The sequence below is a fragment of the Drosophila albomicans genome, chromosome 2R (assembly GCF_009650485.2).
Source record: "Drosophila albomicans strain 15112-1751.03 chromosome 2R, ASM965048v2, whole genome shotgun sequence".
NCBI lineage: Eukaryota > Metazoa > Arthropoda > Insecta > Diptera > Drosophilidae > Drosophila > Drosophila albomicans.
Window position 1 is genome coordinate 6,318,080 of NC_047631.2, and position 26,706 is coordinate 6,344,785.

Sequence of the window (26,706 nt, forward strand, 5' to 3'; positions counted from 1 at the left end):
GTAAATAATAAATTAACCCGACAGAGTCAACTCGCTGCCTCTTGCCTACTTTTGTGCGCGACGCGACGCGACGAGAAGAAGTTTCTCTACTTTGTTTGTAAAAATGTCGTCTGGTGTCTTAATGCCCCAGCATAACTCAAGTGGCAGCTACTGATGCTCAGTTGAGTGGCAAGACAGTTTGCATACTGTTAGTTACAGAGCGCTCAGCCTTTTTACTGTAACTCGCAGCTGCCATCTTCTAGTCTTTCAATATGTCTGCCTCTCTTTGTGTCTATGGGTGTGTGAGTGCGCCATTTTGTCGAGTGACAGCCATTGGCGTCGTATTCGCATCAGTTGTAGTTGCCTAATGGCTGCTTTGCGGCTTAACTGTGGCAACACTGAAGCAGGGAGAGGAGCTTAAAGGAACTGTAGACAGACCCTGAGGTATTTAGAGGCTGCTGCAAATATTTAATGCACTCTCGACGTCTTCGTCTTGGTCTCCGACTTCGTTGTCGTCTTTGTGGTCGTTATAGACGTCACGACTGCGACTGTTGGTCAATGTTTAAAGACGCCTTAGTGGCTTATGTTGTAGCTGGGGAATTGTGTGTCGATAGCATCAAGAGTGATATCTGTAAATGGATAATTGATGACCTTCAACTTCTGAGCAAGTAAATTAGTGACTTATTTTCATCAGAAGTATGAAGACTCACCTTGAGGTCCAATGAATCTCTATTTAAGAGATTTTCAATCTTTCACTAAATTTATCTGCTTAAATTCGGAATCAATGTAGCGAAAATGCAATCTGCCGAAGGTATTCCCACCTTACCAGTGTATGCAGCTCAGAACAATGACCAAAAATCATTTTCAGCTCCGCGGGCCACACTCAACTTGAACAATTTATGGCCGCAGTTGCATTCTGCAAACCAATTGAAATGTTAATAAATTTTGCGTACTGAAATCGACAGACATTTGGGGGGTCAGACTTCGCTTCGAACGTTGTTGCAAACCGGAAATCAATTTGCATTGCAAGCAGCAAAGCCTTATGGCAAATGGGGAGCACATTTGAGCTGGTTCACAGTCAGAGCTCTATATCAATCACTTAACTATTTTCCACTGAAATTTATTTTCAACAAACTAAAGCAAAAAGCGCAACCCAACAAAAAAAAAAAAAACAAAAACTAAAGTGGATTTAAATAAAAACAATTGCACAAGGGCCATACGCAAAATAGGAAAAAAGAATCATATAAAATTTTCATACGAAAATTCCGCACGTTTTGCTTTTTCTATTTTATATTTTATGTGTTTCGCTGTCGAAGCATACGCCAAAACTGTGTCCCACCGCATGCTGTTTCTCTCCCGTTGACCTTTCGTTATTCCCTTTTATTCCGCACGTTTTGTTATTGTTCAAAAATATATTTTTTATGCAATTTATTCGCTTCCATTCTTATTGGTTTTATTCGATGGCTGTCATTGCTGGACGTTGTTAGGCTTTGAAATGAACACCAAATATTTTGTTGACGACAACTTTAGGCCAGAAATAATTGTTTACAATGTGGATTAGCTTGGCTATCTGATTCCCTTTGTCTAAACAAAATAGTATTATATATTTAAATTTACATATGACATGAATAAATAGATTGATGAAAAAGATATGATCTTAATATTATCTTCCTATTGAAATGTTTTCGAAGAAGACTTTAAAATTCAATTCAACTTTAATACAATTTTAGAACTTATACATTTATATATTTACCATATGTAATAAATAGTTTGAATGGTTATTAAAGTATTAAATTTAAATTGAAAAGAAGAAACTTTATTGAACTAAACAAAAAAAATATCCTTTGTACTCAAATTATAAGAGATCTTTGTAATATAAATATTTAGTAAATATTTTATCTATGTTTTACGTTGTATTATCTTTTCGAAAGAAATGCTGAAATTTTAGTAATATTTTTGTTTACATTTTTAGTCAAATAATCAAAAGCACTATCAATATTTGAAATGGCCAATTAAAATGTTGGCAGGTAAACGTAAAAGCGATTTTTTTACAAATCATCAATTGCATATTTTATTAAAAATTGCTCAGGGCTGGCACTTTTATTTTTAATGGAAGTCGAGTGGGTTAGTTGAAAGCCTTTGCAGCAGCATCATATGCAATTTGTTGTGATTTTGCATCTATTAAAAATTATTGGAAATTATTTCAAAAAAGTGCTCCCAACCGTGCGCTAAAAATACACAATCGAAAAGGGAAAATTTGCACACGACCGAAAGGGTGAAAAACAACGAAGAAACAAAAACACAAACCGTGAAGCGAATTTTGTACACTCTTTAAAAATGTTTTAGAGAATGTAAATGAACCTTTGGGGCATGCTAATGAAACTGCCAGACAGCTTATGTTAATTATATGATAACTTATGGATTTTAGTTCGAGCATAGACAAAGCGAATGAGAAAAGTGCTGATGCCGAAGGCGGGCGAAAAAAATAAAGGAAAAAATGTTGTTTACCTTTTTCGCGTCATCCGCGGCGACAAAATGAAATCAAAACACGCGCCGTTCGCTCAGTTCAAACACCCCGAGCGTATCCCCAAGATGTTGTCGCGACCTTAGCGTGGAGCATGTGCCATGGAGTGCCATAGAGAAGCTAGCCTCTCAGCCTCAGTGCCTTACAGCCTGCCGTGCTGTGTGTTATGCTAAATTTAAAGCATGTTGCGGCTGAGATTAGAATAAAGACGCGTGTTGCGGCTGCCAGTGCGACATGTTCGTTGTTGCTCGCTTGCTTGTTGCTTGTTGCTCGTTGTGCGTTGTTCGTTGCTCCATCCCAACTGGGGTGCGCTCCCTTCCTCATATGGGGAGATGGGCTAACATCTGGCGTGGCATATCACACGCGTGCGCTCTTTAATTAGCTTCTGGATGGCGGGACAAAGGCGGGGGCTGCACTTGCAGTGCTTGCTTGTACATGCATGTCAAATGCATTTCGTGGGCAAGTATTGTGCCAAGCACACAGAAGAGTGTGTGTGTGAGTGTGTGTTTACTCAAGTTGTCCGCCCAAATAGGAGTGGCCATACATTGCTTCGCTTTGCTTTGCTTTGCTCTGCATGTTGTGTTTATGTTTAGACATTGCAGTTTCGGATTGTCCAAAATGCTATCCAAATGTTGATTATTTGAAATTGCTCATTGCCGCAGATACGCATGCAAATTGAAAGCCCAGCCGGGACCACAAATCAAACACAATTGCCAAAATGCCAAGTTCAAAATTAAACAAACATCCCAGCATCACACCGTCAAGTTGACCTGAATATTACCAGCAATCTGGACAAAACGTTAGCGTTGATTTATGATATCACGACCACACCACGTACTCACGAGCAGAGAATTCGATAATTACTAAAATTTGGAGCGGATTCCAAATACACAATTACAAACACTAAGCTAATTGCAATTATCATTAACCAGCCAAATATCGAACAACATTTGAGGTATTCAATATACATAGGGGTGAAGAACTATCGCTAGTGGCTCCATCGATATTCGACGATAGTCAATTTTGAGCCATTGATATTAGCGATAGTACAATCGAATTTCGCCGATAGTATCGCCCGACATACAAATTTTGATGCATTGCCGCTTGTATTCCATTCTTTGCAGTAGTCAAGATATTTGTGACGTCTGACCTTTTGAAATACTTCCAGACTTGTGAAATTTTACTCATTTTTTTTGTACTTACTTTTAGTACGCCTATCTGATACAGAATCTTATTCAAAGTCTGTCCTGGTGCAATGCAGTCCAGCTTGTCTGTACTTGACGCTCTAAAAGTGGCGGTTATTCGACGTGTATCTTAAATTCGTAACATTATCGATTCTAATCCTTGTAATACTTACACTAAACAAACATATTTTTAAAAGGCGATCCATATATGTATATTTGTTTTATTCTTAATTTCTGACGATTTTACACAGAACAGAACAGTAAGTAAGTAAGCCAGCTATCGATGACACTATCGATAATGATTGGGTACTATAGAAAGTGTCTGCTGTTATCGATTGTGGCTCGATAGCGCCCAACCATCGATAGTGCCATCGATTGATCTTCATTCAATATTTATTAATTTATCTGCTCAATAAATTTGAAATATATTAGTGCAATATCTTTTCATACATTTTACATCTCACCCAAAAATCATAGCTATGCTCTCATGTCTATTACCACACCACTATTTTTATACGCATAGGGTAGAATATAGGGTATATATGTATATGTACATATATGTATATGTATGTAACAGGCAGAAGGAGTCATCACAGATCAAGTTTGTTTCAAATTTTCGTCACTCCCACACCCGCCCCGCCGAATAAAGAAAAAAAACCCTTTTTGTTACATGATAATAATTACTACACTATGAAAATTTGGTGAAGTTACTGAAGAAATACTTCTGTATGGAAAAATACGTCTACTGGAATTGGATCTTAGTTACTTTCGCTGACAATTGCATATTTGTTCTATTTATTTTATATTTTGAACGAGTACAATATAGATATATCAAATAAAGCCTTTGGTATATTTTCGAGTTCCAAGTTCGAGTATTTCCGAATTTGTTGAAAATCAAGCACAATTGGCTTTATACTCTATTTGGACTGGGCTGCATCGTGGAAATTACCGTTAAACTCTATTTAGACAGGGCTACATCATAGAAATTTACATTAAGTGGAATCTTTCGTCGCATCTTTCCATAAGCGGCTGTGTCTAAGAGAGGGATGGTTAATGGAGCCGCATCAATGATCATACCACTATGGATAGAAATATGATCATTGCAGAGCGAGTTGCTTATTGTGATGTAAAACGGAAATAAGTAAAGTTAATTAATTTATATATGAACACATAATTTTTGAATGCTCTCAGCGTCGCATAATTTATAAAATTGCTAATTTTCGGTTGATTTATTTATATTCTTCTTCTTATTGCCTCAATTTGTTTACTTTTTCAACCCTAAAAAGCTGTTCGCATGATGAAGTTTTGATGTAAGCACTTGCATCATTGAAGCAGAAGCACTTTGTCTAAAAAGAGTATAATATCCTATGTTGTTGGATTTTGAAAAAATATCGTATTGATGATATTTGCTGTTTAAAAAATATCGATATTTTTATATATTTCCAACATCCCTAATCCTAGGCAGCAGTATCTTTAGTTGGCTTTATATCTTTGTAAGAATGTTTAACAACGATTGCATCTTTATTGAATTCTCGATAGTGCAAATAGTCTAGTTGACACACTAATCACATCGATAATTTCAATTCGATTTGTTATCTATAAACTGCAAAACCATTAATTTCTCTTGCTGCCTATCACAATGATGGATGAGTGCGGCACAAATTAAAATTTCAATTGGCTTGCCAGCTGCATGTAAACAGCTGCTACAATTGCACTTGCCTCTCACACACTTTTGAGTCCCTCGGGCTTTCAGCTCTTAGACCGCAGCAGACACAAACATGAAGCATTGACCACAGAAGCACACATAACTCACATTTGGACTCGAATTTTCAGTGACTGCTGAAGCTCTAGCTGCTGAGCTCCTGAGCTGCTGGGCTCCTGTGTTGAGCTAAGCAATTCGAATGGCTGCAAATGCATTTCATTGGTTTTTGGGCAACGGAAATTGCAGATAGCTTGAATCGAATGCATTAATCAAAACAAGATATTTTTGGTATGCACTCAAAGGTGTGGCATGTGCATAAATTAGTTATTGAGTGCAGTGCAAAATGAAAGCCTCTCGAATGAATTAATTTCTCTTTCTTGCTATCTCTCTGTCTCTCTTGCATTTGCCATTTGTTTAAATACTCTAAGCTCGCTCCTCGCACACTCAAAGGCGCCTAATCTTCCATCTACTGCAGACAATCGTCCCACACACAGATACAAATACTCATTCTTATTCTCACACATACACTGACGCATGCAGCCACTTCCGTTGTCATTTTTTTTATGTGCAGCCCACAGACCTTGCGTCCTTGGCAGCAGATATAAAAAGAGTCTCGAAACTTGAATCTCGCATCTCGTCGACCAGCCTCATTGTAAAGCAGCCAAAATCAGGGTGAGAATCAGCATGAGAATGAGACGAGGCGGTGAATCACAGTATCAGAATCAGTAACAAATTCAGGGCCGGATTCATGTTGCCGCTGTTGCAGTTTTGGATTTTGCCACAGCAGAGGTTAAATTGTCCGTGAAGGATTTATTTGCTGAAAATTATGATTTATAAGTTCAGCAGCCAGTTGCACTTACAGCACACAGCACACACACACACACATATTCATACACACTGTGGCATCTTCCTCTGCTTGCACTCCTCACACACTCTTCGTGTTGCACGAGTATTGCAGATGCCTGTGGACCAATTCCTTTGATTGTTTCTGGCCATTGACCTCGATTCGCAGTGGGTCACAGGTCAACGTTGCGGTGCGCTGTGGTGCACATCCTTTTCGCCCGAATGGATCCAGAAAAATGACTGGCACAAATCTAAAATTGAATTGAATTACGCATTGCTTTTAACTACAGGTAAAAATACCTATTGTTTCACAGAACTGAGAACTGCAAAGTAAGCACAAACGTTGCTCCATCATAAATTGCAAATAAAAACACGGAAAAATATTTGAGGATGCAACTGCAATATTTTTTCATGTGCATGATGAGAAACGATAGGGAAATAGAAGATAAATTAGCTAGCTTGTTGTATGGATATAATAGTGTCCTTCAACTACAATCTTGATAAATATTTATTTAATAAGATATATTTCAACGGCTTTTATTGACACGTTACTTCATTGAGTTTAAATTCTGGCGGACAAAATTGGAACTATTAAAAGTTTTCCTAGTAAAAACAGCAATTATTCTCCATTTATTCGAAAAGGTTTGAGTATTGAATTAGAACTATCGAAAGCATTCACTTTTGTTTTCAACAAAAAAAGCTTAATTGGATTATTTAAGCACTATGGCAAGGACATTTTTTAGTTGGTGACTTTAGCTTTGCAAGTGTCTCGACTACATTTGGTGGTCATCTTGACTAACTAAAAAATTCCCCATATTTAAAAGCCAATAATGCTTGAAAATGTAGCTAATTTGCGAATCCATAGAAAAGAAAGTGACCATATATTCATTTAGAAATCGATATGTGTATCGATGGATATGAATACCGATACCATATTTACAAATTGTACGGTCGTGTCTTACAAATTAGGTCAAGCAATTATTTCAACTGCCATAGAAATAATGTGAGTCTGCGAACGTTGGAACAGAGTTTTTTATTCATTATAATAATTATAAAACAAAGTATATATAAAAATTGGCTAATCAATAGTAAATAGACACAATTTTAAGCAATTAGAGAAATAGTTGTGCAGACTATATTAATAATATTTTCACTATTTTCTATCTAATAATCATGTTAATATTTGTATTGATTCATTAATTTACTTTTCTAGCACAACGATTATGTTTTGTTTTAGCCATTGTTTTCAATACAAAACTTCTTCAAGTAAATTTCCTGATATCTTGAGAGTTAGCTGCGTTAAGGAGAAATAATGCCTTAACAAATTACTAAAGTATTTCCTTTTATGCCCCAACATTGCGAAGGGGAAATTTCCCTTAAGGAAATTCTCTCTCTTTTATTGGTATCATGCGCGCTCTTTGTCGCTCAGTAAATGCAATGTGCTGGTTCGCTCGACGACCGTTTGGCGCCAGTGTACACGTTTTGGAGTTCCCTGGAGCTTCGGGCCAGCCTAACGAAAGAAACGAAACGGTTGAAACGAAGGGCAGGCATGAGATGAGGCTGCGCCTGTTTTTGGCTTTTGGATGTAGCGAAGTGGCGTGTCAGTTCACGTTCGATATTTGTGTTGTTTGGTAGCGGTAAACGGGCGCACGATAACGCGGCATCAACGGTTCGACCGCGACGCGTTTTACAATATTTGTACAATACTGTGCTCGTGTGTGAGTGCGACAAACAGCAGCAAACGCGAATGCGAGCGCTAATGCGAATTCGAATGCGAGTGCGAATGTGAGTGCGTGCGTGCGTGAGTGTGTCAGTGTGCGTGTGTGTGTGCGAGTGAGTGTGTGTCAGCGTGTGTGTACATTGGGCGAAGGCATTTCAAGTTGTTGCATTGACTAGGCCCGTGTGACCAAAAACAACGCCCAGATAACACATTGACACCAAAATATTTTGACCGCACACAACAACAACGAACGAAGTTGGCTGCATGTCAACCGGAAATCAACTTGAGCATCAGCTTCAACTTCTGCCTCAGCTTCAGATTCAGCTTCAGCTTTAGTTATAGCTTCAGTGTGTGCGTGTGTGTATAACAGGCGCCAATAAGTCGCAACTTCCATGCCTACGTTTCTGCTGTGTATGCCGCAAAAAGTAAATAATAAAATAAATAAATAAATAAATTACGCGCCAAGCACTGCAAAGGCAGAAAAAAGGCAAAAGCAAATACAAAAAAGGAAGAAAGTAGAAAGTAGAAAGAGAAAAAAAATAAGAAATATTAAAGCAAATATTTATGCCAAATGCTTTCTGTTCAGTGCGATGATATCCAAGTGAAGTGGCAGACAGTGCAACAATAAGCGTTTAACTAGGACAGAGTCAAAGTTGAAACCGGACGAGCGCGTTAAGGACTTAAGGATCAAGTGTACTTGAACTCGGCGAGCACGTCTAGAAAAACGGTAATTGAGTCATAAATCATTCATAATTAAAGTGCGAGTTCGCAACGAGCTACAACATAAAATGCTATTTGAGGATTTCGAATCAGATTCTATATTGGATTTATTGTCAAGTTTTCGCTCGGAAATATTGCACGCTAATCTTTCACATGACAGCCAGGCACTTGAGATAAGTCAAGTCATCTCATCCCAACTCAAGTTGAGATTGGGGCCAGGACTGATTGATTAGCTGCAGATTGGCTTGGCAATCACCTGGCTGGATGTCCGGTGTTGCTTCAAGTGTTTACCCCACATTTATCTGGCATTCTGCCTGCTTTCCAAACTAACTTGTGAAGCCGCCAATAATCGTACGAGTACATTTGCCAAATTGGCAATTTCTTTATGCCATTGTTGTCTATCGTACCATGCTCCTCCTCCTCCTTATTGTTGACAGGGACAGCAGCGTCGCAATTAGTGCACAACTCTCAGTTTGAGCTGATCAACGAGTGAACAATGCCCCAACCTTTGGACTCAAGTGTTTGTGTGCGTGCTTGTTCCCTCGTGCTTCGAGTCGATTGTTTTCCTCATTTATCCTTCATTGAACTCATTGACATGCTCTTATATTTGTGCCAAAGATTACGAAATCTTCCCCTGACATCTGTGTTTGAAGCTTTGACACAAATTTATTATTACCTTACGAAGTAGTTTTTAAAGAGCATGCAAAATTCTGTGAAAAAATCATATCATATATCATATATTGATATATCAATAAAATCATTCACAACAGAAATTAGTATTTCAAAGACAAATATGGAATACTAAATAAATGGAATTTCTATTTATTTATTATTCCATAAAAAAAGAATGATTCACTCATATATTATTCCATTGTTTACACAAACTTTTAAATTTGTAAAAAATCTATTCTCATTAGTCGATTTGTGTTTGATTTGTTGAAGGTGGAAAGAGTCGACTTTTAATTAAATATTTACTTTTATGCGAATATAATACGTAGACATTATCAGGCCAAACAGAATGTGGACCCCTTGGGCGATGACTATTGTAATTATTTGTCAGGACGGAAGTGCTCAGTCCAATCATAGTGAGGCACATTCTAACTCTGACTCTGGCTGCTTAGTCGCTGTGATTAATAATGCTTAATTGCAAGTATTTGCGTGGCAGTAAATGCCAAGGAAGAGAGCCCGCAGCGAGGCTTTCGGCCTGACTGTATATTTGATTGATTACAACATTTTGTCGCACTAATGCCGAGCGAGCGGCAGCAACAAGAGCAGCACTAATCCTCTTGATAAGTTTTGCGTATACTTAACTTAACACTAAAGATTACTGACGCTTAGTGGGCCACGCCCCCCTCCTCGCCGCCTCACCGCCTTGTTGCCTGTCCGCGAGGCTGAGATTGCTGTTCGCCGAAATTCTATACCCACTTGAAGGCTAATCAACAATTAATGAGCAATTAATATGCAATTTAGGGGCACAACTTTGCTGCCGACTGCACTGTCCCTTGTCCTTGACTGTGTGTGAGGATTTATTTCGGGGAGACTGTGTGTGTGTAATCAGGCGTGCCTTAAATGCATAAATTAGTACACATGCAATTGTTGACTGTAGTGTTGACTGTGGATAATTCTTGCTTCTCTGCACGTTAAGTATACGCCATGGTGTGTGTGGGTGCAACTGAATTCCATTGAAATTAAAAATTAACAATCGAACACAATAAGAAACCATTTGTAATTATTATTTAGTGAGGCGCAGTCAATACAATTGCACATATTAAATTTGTTGCCATTGTTTAAAAATTTGCATCAATTAAAATTCCCTGCAGCACATAATATGACAGTAAATTGAAAATATTTTAAATAAATGCTCAGCCAGTCGACAAAGCGAACATATTAAATACATAAAATTCTTGTTTCTTTTTAATTTACTTTTATTTTTTTCAAACATCAAGTGTCCGCGCACACAAAAACTATAAAAAACATATATGTAAAGCAAATATGCATAAAAATGTGCAGCTTTAATTAATTTTTAATATTTGACAAACAAAATTGCTCAATGTGAGAATCGTACAAAAAATGCAATGAATAAAGCAAACAAATATGCAATTCCATTTATATGTAAATTATATTCTACTCCGTTCGCAGTTAACAATTTGGCATTAAATTTAAAACAATATTTACACAAGTGCACAAGTACACAAGTTTTTCGCCATTCATAATTAAAGCTATTCGATAACAACTGAAATGTTTAAGGAGGAGGGAACAGAGCAGAGGCTAAATGTGTCAGAAACTGTAACTGCAAAGCACGTGCAGGTGAACATTAAATAATGAAAGCCATAAATCATGGTCATTGGCCTTGTCAGAAGGCGACTACAATAGCTTATGCTTGAGGTACACGCAAAACATGTCGAGCTTAGTTCATGCAATACTTTCGATAATAATAGTAGTTGTTTGGCTCAAACGTAAAACTTGCCGTGTTTTTAATGCTATTAAAAGTTAATTAGCAAATACGCGTAACGCTAATGACTCAAATTAGCAAAGTAACTTGCGTAACTTCTATACAACTTTTGATGAGTCACATTTGTTTGGTATAATGCCAAGCAAATTATATCCAAATATCGAATCGAGCCGAATATGTGGATAATTAAATGAAACACAAATAACATGCGAGTTCGTGCTTAAGTTGGCTTGATGCAACAGACTCTCGCTTCTCTCTGCTCTGTGCATTAATTCAATTGTTGTTTAAGTTTCTCGTTTTTTTTTTGTTTATGGGGCAATTAGCAAAGTTTTCTGCATGGCTGCATAAAAATTGTAGCATACTTTGCAGCATCAACCCACGCGTATGTGTGTGTGTGTGTGTGTGTGTGTGTGTGCAGGATGCTTGTACCATATAATTGAATATTAATCATGCGCCGCCCATGGCTATAATTCATACGACACGTTGGCTCGGGCAGGTAACGAGACTCGTTCGATGCCATAAAGCACTACAAATAAAAATGCTGCTCGATACGAGTGCTCGCTTCCCTGTGTATGTGTGTGTGTGTGTTTGGGTGCCTGCAACATTTATGTATGCAACAGCAAACGCTTAAAAAACAAGCACATGCAACAGCAGCAACAACAACAATGACAACTGCTCATGTCAGTGGCTGCTCGAATGCCATGCACAGCTATAAATAAATTTGCTCATATTTCAGCACATGAACAATAATTAAATTCGTTTATATTGCACATGGGAACTGCTAACCATTTGCTTCAGCTTCTGCTTCGTCTCCTTCTTTCCCCAACTCCGCCCCCGCACAGTTCGCGTTGTCTTTATAGTGTTTTTTTTTGCGTTTCCTCTGTTGACATTTATAATGGAAACGAATGCTGATGCTGCAGTTGCACTCTGCCTGCCCCATCATAGCGCACTTTTTATGCAGCCCAATTAATTGTTTTTTTGTTTTTGTTTTTGTTTTTTGCTTTGTTTACACATGCACAGCAACACCGAAAATGTTTTGCAGTTAAGGCAAAAATTATTACACCACACAACCGCGTTTCCGATTCTGAAGTTTATGGCACATACTCGTAAAATCCAGTTTGTGCTACATTTTTTTCTTCTTTTGGTTATTGTTGAGGGGAATTGACAATATTGGAAATTAATTAAGGTGCCATTTGTGCGGTCCCCTTTGCTAATGGCGACAACTTGTAATGGCTTCGTTTTTACATAAAATGCTGAAAAACTCACAAAATTTTTTTATCATTATGCATTTAGTTTATTTTACTGAATGAGTTGATTAATATTCAGATCAGAAAACTCAATTTATTATTGGATTAAATCAGTGCTTTTTAGTTCATAATTTATTCATAAGTTTTATTCATCACACTCCACATAAGATATCGCTTTTAAATATCATCCAATTTATTTGCATTGGAATCTTAAGTCATTCGAGTAAATTTAAGCGCTGCAATAATGAATTGCTTGACTCGTAATTGAGATCCAGTTGTATCGGGTTGCGATGTTCTGGATGGTCATTACAGGACAGCAGGTCATAAATTTCACTGAGTCTGCAATTAAATGAACAATTCTTTTGCCTCGCAACTGCAGCGGCCTGTTTGATTAAATTAAAAAACTGCGCAAACACATGATAAATGTTTTATTGTAAATAATATTACGGCTGCGCTTTGGGTATGGCAATAATTTCCGTTTTTTTAATTATAATATTAAAAAGAACACGCGGACACATATTGATTTAAATGCTACAACGTATTTAATTTGCATGCCTTGCGCATTCCACATACGCCACGTAGGCCACGACAAGTTTTAAATTTTTGACAAGTTGTCAGTGGCGTTCGCAACGCATCGCAACGCAACTCGACGCGACGCTAAACGGCAATAAAGTTGCTGAGAACGCGAGTATAAGCTGCGAAACAGTCACTAAGGGATCATAAAATTCCAACTGGTGAGGCTTTGTCAGCTTCAATTTCAGCACAATCTATGGTTGACAACTTCTCACAGTAAGTTCGAAAGTTATTCGAACGTTTCATGCTTTAACAAGTATTGTTGAGTGCTTGAAAGATACTTTAAGGTGACAGCAATTTAGACTTCTCGATTGTTCTCTTCGATTAGCTCAAAATGAAATTGCAGGTCAAATATCATTTTCGCCGCTTTCTTTAGACTCTTCAAAACAGAATTTGAACTTTGCTAAGACTCTCGCTTTTGTTCTAGTTTTATTCTTTTTTACTTTGGTTGAAAGTCAGCTACACTGAAAAAATAAAGTTATAAAATGAAGATATTGCTCTACAAAATGCTTCAAGAAAGTAAACATCTTAATATTAGAAAACACATCTTCATTTCAAAAACAATTGATATAAAATCCAAGTTCTTATTAACAAGAGGAAAACATTTTATAGTTTTACGAACAAAAATTTTATCATAACATTACAAACAAATATTACATCATATATTTCATTTATTTATTATTTTACTATTAGATTATTTTCTTTTCGCATTCATTAGTTGTTTGTTAATCATTCTTCTTACTTATTAGAAATACTTATTCGACTGCAACAATGAAGAATGGAATCGCGACTTCTCAAATAACTGAGCTATTAACGAAAACGCTGGATTATTGAATTTTGTAACCTAAATCTAGTATTGTTAGTCATATTTTGAGAATATTGAATTTTTCAGACAAATGTTCTTAGTTTTAAGAATTTGTTCTTAAAATGTTTTTTTTTGAAGAACTCAGTTTTTCAGACAAATGTTCTTGATTATAGAAACTGATATTTTTTTCAGTGTACCGTTGGATATTCTCGAATTTGACTCAGACTCCAACACAGTCTCATTTACGCTCATTTACATTGTCACTATCAAGATGTTGCGTCCTTTGGCACTCATAAATGCCTTAACCGCGTGACGCTTGTTTCCACGACGAACAACAAGGATAACACGCATGTCTGCCTGCGACTCCTTTGCTGTTTTTCACTTCTTTTTTTTTTGTCATTTTCACGAGTCTGTGTTTTGGCCCCTTTCACTCCTTCTGCTGTACTTTAAGAATTTTAATTTTGAAATGTCTGCGAAATGTTTCCCATCCACCTTTGAAGGCATTGCGGAGTTCTTTCGCGGCGTTTCTAAGTGACTTGGTGACGAGTTAATACACAAATATTAAATTCAGTCAAAGCAAAAGAGAGAACATCGAGTATTTTCTTAATTATGTCTCGTGTTACGCGACTTCTTATGTTCTCGACAGAAACATTCCAGCACGTTAAGTGTTTCTCACTGCCTTGATGAACTGCTGATGTCATAAGCAGAACATGTCTAGTTAATTATGTTGAAGGATTTCAGATAATGCGCATTTATCTTGCTCTGCCTTGAATTTTATTTTATTTAAATGTGGGTTAATTTAATTTGGCTAGAGGAAAGTGGATTTATTTTTAAAACTGAAACTCAAACACCAAAAAATATATATATGAAAATGTTCCACAGTATTTTCATATAATCGTAGAATATCAGCAAGGTTGTTTTGATTAAGCAAATGTGGTAAATTTGGCTGCCACATGCAAGAGCAAGCGACTGTGACTGAAAGCAGGAAACACGTGACAAGAGGCATGCCACGCCCATGACGGCCCCCACTCTGAAATGCCGTCAATGTGAACAGGAAGGCTTTCTTTATATTTCTGGCTTATTTATGGGCTCAATCGACTAGCAGACTTGCCGCACTTTCGCTTGAGCCTGCGTCTAGGCACTTGGCCCGTTCATTGTGGGAAATAATAAAAGCGATGACGACTATGATATGCATGTGTGGCAGCCAAGAGAGAGCACTACGAAGCCAATGAGATTGCTCAAGATAAATGGCATAAGTTGGCGTTGGCGTTGGCTCTGACGATGGCGATGGCGATGGCGATGGCTCGAGCGTTGTTGGGACATGCCAACTAAACGGTTGAAGTGCTCAATATCCGAGAACTAGGCACAATAGCAACACTTGATTTATGTTTATTATGTTGGCCTGTCAATACAAGTATTACGAGCAGAAGACCTCTTCGGGGTTTGGGGTTTATTAAAAGACAATGGCGTTGACAGCGTGGGCATAAAAACAAAATGCCAAGAAATATGGCAATGTTGCAAAATACGAAAATGGCAATTAATATTCTCCTGCTGCTCGGCTATTTAGTGAGCTATGCTGGAATCATTCGTGCATTCAATCATGCATTCATTTATTCATTCGCTTTGAATATTCAAGTGTGCGGCGTTCGTTTGGTTTTGTCTGTGCGACGACCTTGAAATGCGCGCAAAGCCATCCACTTGCTTTCCATTGAATGTAGTCATGATTAATTGAAAATAAACCCAGTCGGCAACAATGAGAGTACATCATCATCATCATTCAACGGCAAACGGTAAAAATACCCGTACTCATGCCAACTATTAATATCCATTTGTGTAATGCCAAACAATGCAAATGCACACAAACACAAACACACACACATAGAGAGGAAATGAAACTTTTTTTTTGCTGCTTGCAATGGCATTGAGGAGTGAATAGTCAATGGTAGAGTGGAGAATAAAGCATACACACACAAACACTCACACACTCACACACTCATACACACACACACAGATGTGGTAATGATTTTTCACTGAATGAATTCGCTTGCATTGTTGCATATGAATTTCCATAATTACTAAAAATTTTCCCACCCAGCCTTTTTGGCGACTCTCAAATATGAACTCAACCTTGAATTGAGGACACGAATTTAAAGCTGGCTTTGTGTGTGCGACGACAACGCTTCGTATGCGCAATTTTTATGCAAATACGCAAACAATACAGAGAATGGATCACCAAACAAACCCGAAACCATATCCGTATTCCGTCCGATGTTGCCTCTGTTAACAGCATGAGTGATTTTTTCTTTCTTTGCTCTTTTTTTCTGTTTTTTTTTTTTTTTTTTTTTTTGGTTGGTACTCGCATGTTGTGTAGGCTTTCCTTTATGGTCGATAGCGACGGAGTGTGAAAAAGTGAGCTTTAAATAAATTAAATGTAATATGTAAGGGCTGAAAAGAGCCGACACTGAATTTGCCATGATGTGAGTAAACGGCGTGATTTTCAGTATATTCGGAGTGAATAAAATAAAACCTTCTCAAGGCTGAATGAATTGCTGAAAATACTCGATTACGTAAATTGATTTGTCTGTAAATTAAAATGTTTTCTTTCGACGTGATTTGAAATATATTTGTTAAAAGAAGACATCATATATTTAGACATTGCAAAGATCTTTTTTAATGAAATTAAAAATACATACTCGAATGTGATTAAAGTACAAAGAAATAAAAAACGTGCTAAAGTCAAGAATAAAATCTTGAATCAAGATTATATGATGTCAAAATTGATTTATTCCTTAATCAAAATCAAAATTTTACAAAAATTCTTGATTGATCAATCTTGAAATTCAAGAGAAGTATCTTGTTTGTTGTTTCAAAAATGGAAAATAATAAAAATTGAACCAAGAAATCAAAATCTTAATATAATCTGTAGTTGACTTTTACTCACTCGCTCACTAACTAACACATGAAATATATTTCAAATATGTTAATTTAAAGAATTTTAAATTCAACATGAATAAGCTAATCATACTTTTTGTTTGCCTCTTCGAGGGCAGCTTAAACAAAAAAAAAGTGACAGCCAGCTGATGTTCATTGTCAAAAACGCATCATCACAATCAGAGAATCAACAGCAGGAAGAAAGGACGAAAAAACTATGAAAACTACTGTGCTAATTTGTTTTGCACTTGTTGTTGTTGCTGTTGTCTTTGTTTTTGTGTCACGGTCAGCTGCCAAAAAGTAAAGGACAGCGAGTGAGCCACATAAAGCAGACGGCATGTCAATCAAGCCAGTGCCAGTGTAAGATAAAAACTGAAAATAAAAAAGGAAACAAGTAAATAGGAGAGCACAAAAAAAACAAAAGCAATAGCAACAGCAACAGCAACTGTGAACAGAATGTCTTCATTTGGCAGTGACACACACTAACACATACACAGTGTGGCACACACACACGTTGTGCAATAGAGAGACACACACAGCAAAGAGGTGGTCGAGAAAAAGAGAAAGAATTGTCAGCCCTGTGGGTTGTGCTATGAAAACAAAATTAATGTCAGCTGGCGACCCAACGATGATGTTATCTTCCCGCCTATCACATCTCTTCTCTCTTTCTCTGTCTCTGTCTCTCTCCCTTTAGTCGAGGCCTCTGCAGCAGAAGCATGTAACAGCTTTCTTTCATCAAAGCGAATTTAGTTTTGCTCATTTTTTTGGGGGGTTCTCGTTCACGTTGTTGTTGCTGTTGTTGCTTTTGCTGTACCGCCGACCTTGTTAATGACAAACAATATGCATAGTTTTGCAGCTGGCTCTGTTTCATTTGTTTCATGTGCCATTTTTGTCTCATGAAATGCTTATTCAGAGGGGCTCGGCAAATTCACAGCATCAGGCGCGTCACTTGCTTTCAGGCCTTGCTCTCCCTTGTCCCTTGTCCCACTTGACACAGTATCCCCCCGCCTTCAGTCTGTGTCCTCGCCTGGTCGTCTGGTCCCATTTAATGTTGAGCAATAAAAAACGGAGCCGCTTCACAGGCGGCGGCAACTGGCAACAGCGGCAACATAAATAGGAAAACATTATAAACAAAATGCGTCCGAGTTGGACTACGACTGAGACTGAGGAGGCAAGGCTGGGAAGAGAAGGCTTTTGATGTAACCCCGTTGCCTAGTTTGTGTGCCCAACGGAAATGTCAACAAGAGCAGGAAGAAAACGAGACCAAAAGAAGACGAAAAACGACTCACGAGCAAGACTGTTTGCAACTTGCTTCATTTTTTTTATAGCACACATTATGCAAAATTCCGTTGCGAGTTTTTATTGGCGTAACAAAAATGTTTTTAATACGCAATGGTCTGGAACCGGAGTGATAAGCTTGAATTATATATATTTCGCCTCTCTCTCATTCTCTCTCTGGTTGTTGTTCTCTCTTTCACATACACACAGTTTTGGGATTTTTTATAGGGTCCCTGGGCAACGGTTGTGGTTGTTGTTCTCTGCACTATTTGATGTTGGCAAATTTATTTCTAAATGTGGGTCACTCGGAGCTGTTGATTGAGTTCTGGACGGGCTTTGGTCACTTTTGGGGCCAGTACTAAGTCCAAACCACCTTTTTTTTTGCTGCTCCGGACACATGAATGAAGTTCTGCCAGGGGAGAGCACAGAACACAAGCAAAAATTGCTAACATTCCCAGCAAGTTAGTGTTGTGTTGTATTCTATTCTGTTTTGTTCTGTTTGTAGTTGGATGTGTGTTCGGTCAGCACGTGTTTGGTTTAACTTGTTGTTTTCATTTGAGGAGGAATGTAAATAAAATACCCAAATATGTGTGAGCATTTAAGCCAAATGAGCAAGTCTGAGGGAAAGCTTGTTGACCATGCGATTGGTGTGTCTTTAAAAGAGGAACTTTGTCAAAAATATAAATAATTAAATTGGAATAGATGAAGTGTGAAACTCAGTTACTTTGAACAATATCTTATAACTTAATTAGCATAAATGATAGTTTATTTTCTGTCACTTTTTTCTTGAATTCGTCTCACGCTTAATTCGATTTCTTCCTAGGACTGACATTTGAATGTTTGCGTGCACAGCGAGTATAGACTTAAAAGCCAGGCCAATTTAGAATAGTCGTATATCCTTTTAGCAAATAGCACTCAGCTCTCTGCAGCCAATCAGAATGGTAATTGCAATGCTGCACACAGCAAGCAAACAATTTCCACAAAGAGAAAGCGAGAGAGAGACAGAGAGAGAGAGAGAGAGAGAGAGGGAACGACACAAAAAAGCTAGGCACAGATAGTCACACATCTGGGCAAACAATAAACGCAATTAAATGCTGCATAGAATGTCGTTCTGTTGCTCGAGTTGTGCGTTTTGCCTGCGCCGTAATTTCATTGCATTCAATTACATTTTGTGCAACAATAAAATCCTTGAACTTTCGAGTCACAGTTGGGCACACCGAAGCACAGTGCTTGGGGCTGACCCACTTGAGAGATGCTTGAGCGGTCGAGGCTCTTGAAAATGAGTCTCTAAGGAATGGCACGAATGGCGTCACAAGTCCTTGTTTCGGTCTCGCTCTGTGCCCTTCTTGTGCGCCATTTTATAATAATTGCAAGTGAGACCGCCAAAAAAAAAACGCGACAACAAAAAAAACGAAATAGAATGTAAAAACATAAACGCAGCCCTTAACAACAATATTTCAAGCCAACACAATTTTGCCTTTGTGTTTGAACTGCGGGTGGCAATTTGATAAACGCGGGCGTGGCATTGAGGAGTGTACATGCCTCTTGCTCGTAGTAATTATGTAAGTGGAAAATTGAATAGGTTTGGGAGTTGAGCTGCGGCTTTTTACCCCAAAATAAAATGGATGTATACATTTCATCTAAAATGTTCGTTGCGGACGTGTGGCAGAGTATTATAAAAATAATTCACCACGCTAATGGAAAAATAGAGCAAAAGTAACTAGAACAATTAGAGATAAGATACAAAATATAATATATTTTGTATAAATTAGAATTTAAATTAATTCGTAATTCTTGCAACAAATAATGTTCCAAAAAATATCATTTAGATTATCATATTAATTTGATACATAATTGAGATACACTTTCACTCGACTTATATTAATTATGATTATTTTTCTACATTTTTGAGTTAAAATAATGTTTAACTCTAAAACAAATCTAAATGAAATGCTCCAATTACTTAAAATATAAATTGATTGCTAAATTATGTCACAAACACTGTGCCAACAATATCATTTAGATTACCTTTAAATAACAAAAATCCAAAATATACAAAACAAAACTAAATAAAAGGCTCTTATTATTTATTATTTCAATTCATTCCTAACATTTGCAATAATTTATGTTTAAAATAAAACCTTTTTTTGTAACGAATTGCAGACTAATAATATATTATTTCAAATAAATTTTCACTCATCTCAACTTAATAACTAAATGCTGTCTTTAGTTAAATGAACAATAAATAAAACCAAAAATTAAAAAAATCCTCTTTAATATGTGAAAAAGCTAATCCAGAAAACGCTTTAAAAATTAAAATCACGCTTTAAGCGCAACGGCCTAAGTGAATGAATCGGCATTTAAGCAGGGATTAAATACCAGGTTCATTAATTTGGGATGTAGAGAGGAGATAGTGCGGTCAATACGTGCGAGGGTGCGATGATAACAGCAGGAATTTCTGGAGAGTGGGAAGCTGCCTTTGTGCGCGTGCCTTAGCATGGCAGTGTTAGAAAGGCCGGCAGCGATACCAGAGCAGGTTCAACACACAAACAGAGGAGACCACAGCACAGCGGGCGAAGCGTTGGTTAGCATATGTAAAATGCCAAAAACTTTGAAAAGGAGCAAAGGCGATAGAAATCATTTTGAAAAATGAAGCGAGCAAAGCTAACAATGCCAAGCGTGGCCAAAACAGGGAAGGCTCACAGCAAGAATTTTGGCTCGGCCACGCGGGCGTATACTTGACGTTAGTTTTACACGGGAAATTTTATAGCATAAATTTTGACAGGCTGAGAGACAAGGCAACACAAACAGGAAACAGGTAATAAAAAAGCTTCAACTTGAGACGATTCCCAGGGATGGGATGGTGGGAGGCCTTGGAATAGATTGTAAGCCATAACAAATGTTGAGCCATGCGTCACTCATACGCCAGGTGGCACAGCCGGGTGCTATAACGTTGTGCAGCTCGTGCTGTGCCGTTCCATGTGGCATGTCATGTGTGTGTACTCGAAATGAATGTCCTCCAGCAAATTGCGAACGTTGACGCGTATCCCAAGTGCTGTGTGGAGGGAAACGTTTGAGTCCTGGCCGGCTAGTAGAAAATTCAATAAAAACAAATTGATTGCTCTGAAGGATTTGTGTGTTTTGTGTGCGAGCTGCCGAAAAAGGTAAACATCAGTAGAGCAGAAATTGAGGATGGGGGGAGGATGTTTTTATCTGCAGCTTTATGCTAAGTGCCACGTGAAAGATTGTCAGCGTGTAGGCGACAAATAACCACCGACGGCTTCCATCTGGCAGCGCACGTAGGCAAGATCAATGGCTGCCAAAAAGAAAATAAGAGAGGAAAAAAGAAGAAGAAGAAAAGGAAAACCCCGCTAGGCAAATGAGACGGACTCGCCTTGTTAGCCGACAGACAGGATTAATGCCAGCTCATTTGACTGTGCCGTGGCTGCTACTTAAATTGACAACTTGATATCGACGTGGAAGTCAAAGATAGTCAGCTTGTCGTCTCATCTCACCGCTCTCGCCATATATTTATATTTATATACTTACGTATATCGCCAGCACACACGCAGAGTCCTGCCATAAATTCGCAAATTCACTGACCAGGACGTGAACTAAGACAAGGCAGAGGCCGAGTCCGAGGCCGAAAAATGTGCTACTCACGCGTAATTCCGTTTTGGGCAGCTTCTTTGGTATTTTTCGTGGATTTATGTGTAGGCCAAGTTATACGACTACAAGTATATTCTCCGTTGGCCTTGGCATGTGCGTGGTCAGCCATGCGGCCTGTTGACTTTGCGTTGGCGCGCATAAAACACATTAAAATCCTTTTTATGACCAACATAAAAGTCAATTCCGATTTCTTGAGCTTGGTCACGCCAAAGCGCTTGACCCATAAGGGGCACCCACCAAAAAAAACAAAACAGAAAAAGGTATGCTGGCAGTCAGAGTAGGCAAGGCACCTTACGGACAAATTATTTGCCAGTGCATTAAAAAATCATGCCGTCTCTCGGCTGTTGAACATTTTGTTTTAGTGCTGCCGTTGCCATTTCTTCACTTCAATTTTGTATGACCCGTCCTTCAAAGTTTAATGTCTGATAGCAATCCTAGAGCTTAAATATGTGGGATAGAGCTGTGCTTAAGTTTAATTCCAATTTAAGAGCCATAGACTCGGGATATGAAGTAAAAGCGTTTCTTACCTCAAGCACAAACATAATTTCATTTGGGTACCTTTGTTATTAATTAATGCGTCCAAATCACATAAAGAAGTTTTGCTGTACTAAAATAAACTCTATACCTATTATAGAGAAATGAAAGCATTTCTATTTTTTGTTTTTATTCTTTATCTATGCTTTAATACAACAAAGATTACTAAGCATCTTATGATCAAAAGATCAAAATTCTTTTAAGCACATGAGTAAGTAGAGCATCACATGCATAAATTTAAATCATTTTTGTTTCGTATCTGTTACATAATCCCGAAATCGTTATGCTTCTCTGTATATCTGTTCGAAGCCCGGCATCCCTGACAACTCGTCGCTTGAGGCTTTTCTATTTTCGACATTTGCTGTCCCGATAAGTATGCGAAGAGCTTTCACAATCGCATGATGTCCTTGGCATGCTTCCAAATCCCGCACAGCATTTGCCCGAGCCTCACAATTAGATGGCCCGGCGACACTTTAACCCAAAAATAACCCAATTCTCTCTCACACACACACACACACACACAAACATACTCGTACACACATATTGAGAGACAGCCAAAGGCATGCGGCAACCATAAAAATCCATGCAAACATTATTTAAATGCGCCCAAAAATATGCTTCAACAAAAAATAAGGCAGAAAGAAAACAAAAATGGAGCATCGAGGCACAAAAGCGAAAAGCAAAAATCAAATAAATGGCAATTTAATACACTCAACATGCCATTTTATTGTTCTTGTATTTTGCAAATGTTCCTTGTTGTTTCTGTTCTGTCGTTGTTGTTGTTGCTTCAGTTGTTATTCTTTTCAAATTGTTATTGAAACAACATAAATTTGCTGCTCGACGTGTGTTCGACGTTACTTATTTGAATAAAGCGCCTACCCAGCGAGAACACCAAAAGCCTGCATAAAAATATCAAAATACACACACACACACACATACACGCGCGCTTTCACACATTCATATATACTGACATATAGTATATACATTCAGCATCACAGCGAGCAACAAGAACAGCGAGAAGGAAAAACAATTGCTGTGGATTTGGCAGCCCATTCCAAAGGGTTTTGCAGCATAAAACAAAATTAAATAAAATGTAATACAAACGCGCTAAAAATTTGTTGCTACATCGCGTGTGTATGTGTGTGTGTGTGTTTGTTGACATGCGCCTGCTTGTTTGTTTTGTTTTTCCACATTTGTGTGCGTGTGAAGTGTTATCGGTAAGCCGACGAAAATGAAATAAAAAATCTGGCGACCAGCCCCGATCTCAAATGCGATAACGCCCAACAACAAAAGCAGACTTAACATATATACATACTCTTGCACACACACACACTCACATGTGAGAGTAAGCCGCCATATTGACAGCAAATTTTGTATAGCATACTTATGAGCGCTGCCACGATTTACATTTACATTTGCAGAGTGAGTGCCCAATTTGGTTTATTTAATTTTGGTCAGTCGTAAATCTGAGCAATCAGCGACAAAGCAGCACACGAGAAGGTGCGGAGCGCAGACAAAAGGCAAACACAGTTCACGCACAATCAATTAACATCAATTAAGGAGCGCAATGAGGCAACGGCAATGGCAACAGCAACAGCACCAGCAGCATCAAAGGAGATGCGGGCATTTTCTGTTTTCAGCTGTCTGACCCTGGCTGGCTGCAGCTGCACCTCGTTATGACAGACACATGGAAGTTGCATTTCCGTCCGTGTGTCAAAGTTTAGTTGCCTCTTGCCGGGCCGGGCTGGACTGGACTGGGCAAACATGTCAGATGCGCGTTGAGGCTGCGAATACAGGCGAGCCGAGTGCTACTTAGACCAAGTTTATGCCCGCCAAGTGGCAATGCAAATAATGTTTAATTAATTGCAAATTAGCAAATGTTGTTTGTGGCACAAAGTTATTGAAGCGTTGTGTCAAGTTTTTCGCTCAGATAATGAGTTAATGACTTTGCCAAACTACTTAATTAGTTTGACTGCAGACTGCAGAGTCCCATTCCCCATTTCAAATGAAAAACATCAGATTATAGATGGATTTCGTCGCGTTCAATACTTTGCGTAAAACAATAAAGTTTCTCTTTTATTATTTTAAGTAAAATCCTTTGGCCTTCTCACATCGAAATAGCCACCAATAAAACATTCAGCTGGCACAGCTGTCAATGCTGCCAACTCAATATGAGCTGAGTTAAGCTTAGCTTCACGCAGCATAAAGTCATAAAAACAAAAATAACTATCGCTGGCGATACACTCACACAACAAAGGATAATATATTGGGCAATGGGCCTAAAATGCGACATGCGTGTGGCAATCGGGGCCAGGGCCAAACCCTCGCATCGATTGGGACATAAAATACTTGCGCTTCAATGTGAACAATAATTTTGGAAATTTATTGCACAACTTCAGCATATCGCAATGAAATTTTACGCACTACTTGCTGCAACAAAAGCGCAGACCAGAGGCAGAAGTAGAAGCAGGAAAAACTTTCGCAATAAGCCAAAAATGGTATAAAACAAAGTAAAAGGGGGCCAAGCTAAAAACACAGTGGGTCACATTTTATGATACAACTCATTCGGCGACTCAAGCTGTAGCACTAAACCGCAACAAAGTTATATGTGTATGTGTGTGTGTGCATTGTTCCCCTTCAAGGACCAACATCACCTTCTAACCCAACTCCCATAAAACTCAGCGCTTTGCTTTTATTCGCATTCTTTTGACTAATTTATTTATACGACTCATTTTATCAAAGTATGCCGGATGGCCATTTAATTTTACTAAACTAATAAATGCGCCCACTCAAATTTTAATCAAGATATTTTTGCTGTGCTTTTCGTTTTGTCGCATCAAATTTGCAGTTGTATTTGCTTGGTTTCATGACAGAAATATGCATATTATTTATGATATATAATTTTATTAGACATATTTTCCATTATCATGCATATATTAATATAATCAGTGACTTTGTTTTAATTTATTTTGCTTTGTTGAACTATAAAATGTTTAATTAATTCCGCATAGTTTTAGTGCAGCCTTTGGAAGAGAAAAACTATATTAATTTATGGTATACCCAAATGTTATTGGCTTTAAGTGAATATTTAATCTTTTTTACTGACTAACTTTTACGTCACTAAAATTTGCAAATATTAATTAAGATTGATTGCTTGACAGTTGTAAGGCGAATAACCTCTGACTCTCTATGCACAAAATTGCAATATTTTTCTTTTTTAATCAGTCTGATTTTGATAATTCCCACATTGTTAGCTGTCAGCTGTGTGAAGATTTTATAACTTTGGCCAAATTCAGTTTTGCTTTGGGGACAACAAAAACACTTCATATGTTTATGTTATGAGCACTTAATGAAGCCACAGGCATTTTGAGATGGTAGCCGTTAAAGTCACACGCCCACTGATGGTGGCCAAAGCGCCCAGCTGCTGTCAGTTTATTAGCCAATTTAAGAAACAGCCACTGACAGACAACTGCACACCCACATTCTTCTTCTCCACACACATACATATACGAATATACTTGTACCATAATGCGGGCACTTCAGATGTGGTGCGTTTTATGTGCTGCGATGAATTCTGGCGGCACTTTTTTGGGATGCCATTCGCTTAATGACTTAACCACTCGCACACTTATACACATATACAGCAAGAGCGCTGTTGGGCGCTTGGTACGCCCACAAAAGTGCAACTCTGTGGCTGGAGGCGAGCATTTGTGTCCCCCCTCTGGTCTGCAGTTAAAACAGTGACAAGTGCCGTTAAAGTGTGTTTGACTTTGGTTTCAGTTTTTGCCTCAGCAGCAGCTCGTGTATCTGTCTTGTCTGCCTGGTTGCCAACTTTGGTATCACAGCTTTTGTCTGGCAGCACATTAATTATACGACTCGTTGACCGCGCTATTAGTGTGCCATTTTAGCTGGAAAATGTACAAAACTTTGTCATACTTTACGCATACTTGGTGCGACTCTGGGACAAATAAATGCTTTGGTATTACTTTCATTACAACTAAGATAAAAACACCAACAATTTATTTTGACAAATTATCATTATAACTTTGTATCCTTTTGTCTCGTTACAGGTATGTGCAATAAAGAGATATTTAGCTGAGTGTGCTCAAATCTAATCAAAGGTACTTCTTAACGTAGACTATATTTTGCAAATTATCGTTAATTTATGCCTAGTTGAACTTTGCCACAACTGAATCGCAAATATGTTGGTGCAAATATTTAACATAGGAAAGAAAACCACAAGACTCTATCAGATGCATGGACAGTTGGCAAATGCAAATTAGTTGGTCAACATAATATGCAGCCACATTTCATGCATGCTTGGCATTTTACTAAAATACTTACTTACAGATAACAACAATAGACTCAAGCCCAAAAGCATTAGATAATGCAAAATTCCAAAACCGCAGCAGCAGTCATAGCCATTGCAATTGCAACTGCCTCACCATTTGCCATCTCCTGCTTCCTGCGGTTGCTTGATGCTTTTGTTTAGCTCTCGAAATTCTACGCATTTCTTGCTTAATAGGAGCAAACTTACTATACTTA

At 38.0% G+C, this 26,706-nt stretch overlaps 1 protein-coding gene and 2 long non-coding RNA genes across 7 annotated transcripts in view; 1 reads left to right on the forward strand and 2 right to left on the reverse strand.

Moving 5' to 3' along the window:
• Window positions 1-3,284: 3,284 nt before the first annotated feature.
• Window positions 3,285-3,926, reverse strand: LOC127565907 (uncharacterized). The gene is made up of 3 exons (XR_007955303.1): window positions 3,861-3,926; window positions 3,707-3,788; window positions 3,285-3,653 (listed from the first exon to the last, which is right to left on the reverse strand). It is a non-coding gene; the product is annotated as an uncharacterized LOC127565907 (long non-coding RNA).
• A 3,930-nt stretch (window positions 3,927-7,856) lies between these two features.
• Window positions 7,857-26,706, forward strand: part of LOC117576450 (neuroligin-4, Y-linked) — a 77,662-nt gene continuing 58,812 nt past the window's right edge. For 3 of the 4 annotated variants that reach the window (XM_034261221.2, XM_052006567.1, XM_052006569.1), the window contains exon 1: window positions 7,857-8,679. The gene's annotated coding sequence lies outside the window, so the exon portion shown is untranslated. Of the gene's footprint in view, window positions 8,680-26,231; window positions 26,283-26,706 lie in introns of all 4 variants that reach the window. The other variant, XM_052006568.1, reaches the window with a different exon arrangement.
• LOC127565851 (uncharacterized) lies at window positions 20,303-22,288 on the reverse strand. Of its 2 annotated transcripts, XR_007955254.1 has the most exons (4): window positions 22,155-22,288; window positions 21,622-22,061; window positions 21,508-21,534; window positions 20,303-21,013 (listed from the first exon to the last, which is right to left on the reverse strand). It is a non-coding gene; the product is annotated as an uncharacterized LOC127565851 (long non-coding RNA). The 2 variants fall into 2 exon arrangements; XR_007955253.1 differs by lacking the exon at window positions 21,508-21,534 and having other exon boundaries at window positions 20,595-21,013.